Raw genomic sequence first — 6,299 nt, forward strand, 5'->3', positions numbered from 1 at the left:
GCTACCAGGACTCTGTGAATGGAAGGGAGAAACTACTGGATTGGGAATGACTGTGGTTGGATCTTATGCAAGAGGATATCAGGAGGAGCACATGAGATGGTTCTTCATCCAAGAATGATGATGAAGAAAATTTGGCCTTAGCAAGTAAGGTAAGGAAAGGGAAGGTGAAGGCTTCCCAATTCAAATAAAATTCTTCTCATGGAGGGAAGAAGGGTGACATGTCTAAAGTAAGATGCTTTAATTGTCACAAGATGGTACATTATGCAACTAATTTCCCATCGAAGAAGTCCACGAAGGGATCCTCGGAAGGATCGGAAGGTGAGACATTAGCCTCTCAGTTCGAAATGGAATTTACCCTCATCGCATGCATGGTGTCATCGATGATGGGTTGTGTCTAGTATCTTGACAGTGGAGCCTCATTCCACATGAACGGTGATAAAAATTTATTCAGTGCCTTGGAGGAGAAATACCTCAAGGTGCGCATAGAGATGGGTGACGACAGAAGGTATAGTGTTTTAGGAGTGGGCACGGTTGCTTTTCAGAGGGAGCATGGAGCTCCTCTCACCTTGACAGATGTGATGTATGTGCCTGGACTGCAGAAGAAATTGGTATCATTCATGATGTTGGAGGACAAAGGCTACAATGTTGTCTTCAGTAAAGGAAAGGCATTCCTAAGACACATATCCATGGGTCAGATCAAGAGGATAGGGATTCAGGTGAATAATCTCTATAAACTAGAGGTAAAAGATTGTGCAACATTGAGTACGAAAGTAGAATTAGTGCAAAGCCAAGACATTGGCGAGTTGTGGCATAGGCAGTTAGGCCATTTGCATCATGGGGCTTTGAAGATAATGCAACATATATCTACAGGTCTTCCCAAAGGTAAACTTGAGCATGTTGACACATGCAAAGGTTTTACCTTGGGAAAGTACACCAAGTCTTCCTTTCATGATCGAGACAGTCAAGCAGAGGCTATCTTAGAGCGAGTTCATACTGATTTGTGTGGACCATTCTCGATGGCATCCACAGCGAAGCAATGTTATTATGTGATTTTCATTGATGACTATTCTCGTAAATGTCAGATTTATTTCATGCATAAGAAGTACCAAACTTTCACAAAGTTTTGTGAGTTCAAAGCTTTGGTTGAAAAAGAGTTAGGGAATAAGATCAAGGCCTTGAGAAGCGACAACAGTGGAGAATATGTCTCTCAAGAGTTTAAGGACTTCTATGCAACAGAAGGAATTAAACGAGAGTTAATGGCACCTCATAACCCACAGTAGAATGGGGTGGTCAAGAGGAAGAACAAAACTATTGTAGGGGCAGCACGGGAAATGCTACATGACCAAGGCCTACCACTTCACTTGTGTGCTTAGGCATGCAACACAACTTCTATTTGAAAAATAGATTCCCACATCGCATACTTGGGATGAAGACACCAGAGGAAGCTTTCTTTGGTAAGAGACCAGATGTGGGTCACTTTAGGATCTTTGGCTCATCGGTATATTGCCATGTTAAAAAGGATGCATGGAAGAAGCTTGAGCCGACAATAGAGTTGGGGATATTTTTAGGGTACACTGATAAACCTCACAACTATTGAGTGTACTTCCCTACCAGTTGGAAGACAGTGGTTTGTAGAGATCTCAAGTTTGATGAGTAGAAGGCCATGCGAGTTTCCCTTGAGAGGGAGCTCCAACTACAGGCTGTGGAGGAATTGTTGGTTCCTAAGGAGGAGGAGCCTCATACTGATGTGGAGCAGCCGCATTTAGAGGTTCCAGGAGTGGAGAGATCCACTCAAGTAGAGTCTTCCATAGATGGACAGAAGCACACAAGAGAAGCTGACATATTGTTGGAGGATGCGAGAGAGAATGTGGGAGCACCATCTTCTCAGCGCAGACAGAGGAGGTCACCTGAGAGGTACACTAGATACATGGCCCTTACTGAGGAATGTGTTGAGACCGAGCCATCTTCCTTTGAGGAAGTAGTGAAGCATCCAATTAGGGTTGATGCTATGGTGGAGGAATATGACTCCATATTTCGTAACAGTGTTTGGGACATGGTTCTGAGACCAAATAACAAGTCAGTTGTGAGTTCCCATTGGCTTTACAAGGTAAAGCAAGCTACTGATGGTAGTGTAGAGAAGCATAAGGCAAGATTTGTTTCCCGTGGCTCTTCACAGGTCAAGAAGGTCATGTTGCTGCAGTATATTTCGACAGAGGAGCAAGATGCTGACATTTTTTACAAAGGCATTGTCAAAGTGTAAATTCGAGTTCCATGGAGACAGGATCGGGGTGGCAGATAATCCCTTTCTTGCTAAGAGGGAGTGTTGAAATATGGCAACAAGAATATTCCAACTCAATTTTTCCTTGAATTAAATTATGAATTAAAATCGAATTTAGTCTTAACAACTACTTGGAAATAATTAATTAATTTATTTTAAATTAATTAGTTGGAGAAATTCAAGTTAGAAGTATTTTTCAAGTCATGCAAGAGTTATCCCTTAAATTAAGGAGATAAGATTGAGTTATATTTGAGTTGTAATTAGTTAACTCAGTTTACTGAGTTAAGTCCAGTTAAATTAGTTCCAAACTGTTTGAGGAACTAATAGTGAGTTAACGATCAGTTGATGCATTAATGCACTCAACTAGTGCTACTCTAGTTAACTGAAGATTCCCTCATCAAAAACTCATGCATGTCTATTCTGAGAAAAACCCAGTTGATATTAATGTTCAAGGATAGTGTACTATCAGTTGCATGTGTTTTCTCATGGATAAAACTCATGCATGCAGTCAAGGATTCATCCTTGAGGATTGCGCAGTTTTTAAGGCTTGTTTTTCCACCTGGTAATAGGCTAATCATCCACAAGGAACAATGCAAGGAAATAGGAGCTTGGAGGGTAGAGAGGAAGGTTGGAGAGAAGCCAAGATTTCTTATGAGCATCTGTGAGGATTGTACTGAGATCTAGCTAGTTGTGAGAGCTAAGGCTTTGTATGATTCCTATGTATTTCCACCATGTATGATAATACAATAGTGTCGGGTTTTTGTTTGAGGATTTCCACAAAGTATTCTCATGTGTATTGTGCCATTGATTCTTCTTCTTTTGGTTATATTTTTCAACTCGATCTTTAAGCTTCCGCAAATTGATAGTAGAATTAGGTTATAGTATTCTACTTTGATTTATATTGCATTATCGGGTTAACCTATCACAAATTTTCTACATTCATCCAACAAAGCCTTTGGTATCCTATCTGTTGACCTTATGGTGGCCAACATCTACTCATACCAATCCTTGAAAGATATTTCATTTATCTCCTTCATGCTGGGGTCTCCCAATGCCCTCCATGGGTTGTAATGAATTGCTATTGGTTGGCCTTCGATGATGGTCACCATTTCCCTCTCCTTCAGTGGCCTCCACTTCCACATTGCCAACGACATCAAAATTTACCCAAACAAAATACTGGTACCCCACTTGTACACATATTCACAAGAATCAAATAGCTTGTTGAGAACAAATGCGGACCAGTGAAGTACCTCTCCCCCGCAACAATGTTACATTACTGAAATTGCGTCCAAAATGCGTTCGTTTTTCGTAAAGTGTCACATTTTTTTCCTTCTATGATGTATCAGGCAAACCTAATGTTGACCTTGTTGATCATATCCAGCTTCGCTCCTCTCCCACCCTGCTCGGTCCCATATCTGACATAGATATTATCCTAAGTCTGCTTCTTGGCTCTCTTAGCCCATGTCTTGAATGTTGTGCTAACTGCGTTGCCTCCCGCAGACAACCTTGTTAGACGATTAATATCCTCCACATGGATTGGGTACTCGTCTAACCACAGTGATCCTTTGTGCATCCTTCTCGCCAAAAGTTTGGTACACTGCATTGCTGCAAATTGAGTGCCGAACATAGGTAAATTCTTCAAATGGAGTAACATCGATCTTTGTATCCCTTTAAGCTCCTCCCTCAATATAGAGGTCTTGGTGCCACCCTATTTTTGGAATTCCTCTGCATAAACTTCTCTTTTCATGGATGGGAACTGGAAACTGACTGTAAAATCATTGTCGACCAAATTCACCTTGTCATTTTTTCCATACAAATTATTGACCACTACAATTCTTTCATCTAATGTGTCCTGCAGGATGGATACAATTCCTTTCGACATATCCTTTCCCCTATGATAAACAATCTGAACTTAAGGTTTCTTGCTTCTCTATCTCTGCAACTGTTCTTCAGAGCGGCCCTATAATTCTTTTGCTATCTGCGATTGAAGTTTTAGAATGCCCTTCATTATCCTGTGAGCTAAGTAACCAAACTTGAAATGATGTTTCCTAACTAACTGGACCTTAGCAACTAATTACTCTATAAAATTTCCCATTTGTTCTAGCTATACCTTGTCGTTGTCAGCTGACCTGAACATGACAACCATGACGTGGACTAGGAAAGTACAGAGTGGGTTTCCTGGCATATTTATTTTTTCATGATGGCGTTATTTATTAACTAATTTTTTGCTTAATGGGAAAAGATTTTTCGGCTCCTACTTTGACAGTTGCATTATTAGTTTCTTAATATGGAAATGACTATCAGTACGGCGGAAAGGATAGGTACATCGTATGATCATAAAGTCTGGAAAAAGTGTAGGACCACATGTACCTTGCTGACTAGGATTACATGTGTGACAACTAACACTTTCTCTTCTTTCCCCCCACCCTCGACCACAAATGGGTTGCAACATGCTGAGGTTGCTGTCGTAACCTTATTATCCTTTTGCTTATTTTTATGACAATATTAGACTTGATCTAGTGGCTTATTTTATTTTATTTTAATTTCTTTTTGAGTTTTGTGTTGTGGAATGGCTTCAGGCATGCGCCATTCACCCATCCATGTAGTTGGACTCCATCCAGTTGCACGAGGCTTACGGCTCCCAAATATTTGATTTTCATGACTATAAATGGGCCTAACCAGTGCATCTGTTGTTTCCCCGGGAACTTCTAGAACTTGTTGTCATATAGGAGTACCTATTCCCCTATTTAAAAAGACTTCTTCCTGATATGCCTATCATTCCAAGATTTCTTCCTTCTCTGCTCCACTTACTGATGAAACTTTGTCAAGAACTGTGTTTCTTCAAGTTCCAATAGCTAACCCAGTCTATCCCGCAAGGTTATGTTGTCCATCATTCCATGGCTTTAGATACGAACATACTTGGTAATATAAATTCTACTAGAACCATAACTTCCCTTTCGTATACTATCCGAAACAAAGTTTTCTTATGAAGTATCCTTACTGTTGTTGTGTATGCCCATAAAGTTTTCGGTATTCTTTCATCCCAGTCATCCTTGTTGGTTGATACGACCTTTGTTATCTCTTTCTCCAGGTTTTTATTGAATTCTTCAACTGCGTCATTGGCTTGGTGATAGGGGCTATTCTTGTTATGCTGAATCATGAAGGTCATCATTAGAGTGTGAATGGTTTCATTCAGAAAGTGCATTCCCTAGTTGCTTGTGAGGCTCCTTGGGCATCCAAACCTTGACACTTTGTTCTCGAAAATAAACCTTGCAGCTGTTTATGTTGTACAGTCCTTGACAGGTTTTGCTTCTGCCCACTGGGTGAGGTATTCTGTTGTTGCTATTACGTATCTCACTCACGAGTGCCTCTTTGGTGGTGTAATGGGTCCAATGAAATCTACTACCCATTTATCAAATGTTTTCACTGTGTGGATAGGATGTAGAGGCAACTCATCCCATCGCAAAGGCTTTCCGATCCTTTGATAGACATCGCAACTTTTAGCAAATTCTTTATAATATTTATGAATAGTTGGCCACTAGAGTCCTGCGTGTAGTATCTTTCTTGTGGTGGCTTTACCTCCCACATGGCCTCCTGCGACCCCCGCATGGCATTCCCACATCATATCATTTCTTTCATGCTGGAGGATGTAGCACCTCAGTATTTGATCTAATACCATCTTGTAGAGGTGTCCTACAATCAACTAATAATCCGCTGCCCTTACTACATCCTTTTGGGCAATGACTTGTTGTTAATAATGTGGAGATCTATTCTAGGTGCTCTAGGATTACCTCTATTTTTAATAAGTTAGCGTCGGGCAATCAATCATCCACTGCTCCTTCATTCTCCCTTGTCTCCAGTCGCAAGAGGTGGTATAGTCCCACATTCAGTCTGTTAGGTTTTATAACCACCTCAAAAGTAAATCCTGGAACGACAACAGCTATCGGCATATTCTCCCTTCTAGTATTGGCTTGTTTACCAAGCATTTGAGCACGGAATGGTCTATAAATAATTTGAATGG

Source organism: Pinus tabuliformis, chromosome 2_1, assembly GCF_031772625.1.
Source record: "Pinus tabuliformis cultivar Carrire ecotype Pingquan chromosome 2_1, CPIR1, whole genome shotgun sequence".
NCBI classification, from domain to species: domain Eukaryota; kingdom Viridiplantae; phylum Streptophyta; class Pinopsida; order Pinales; family Pinaceae; genus Pinus; species Pinus tabuliformis.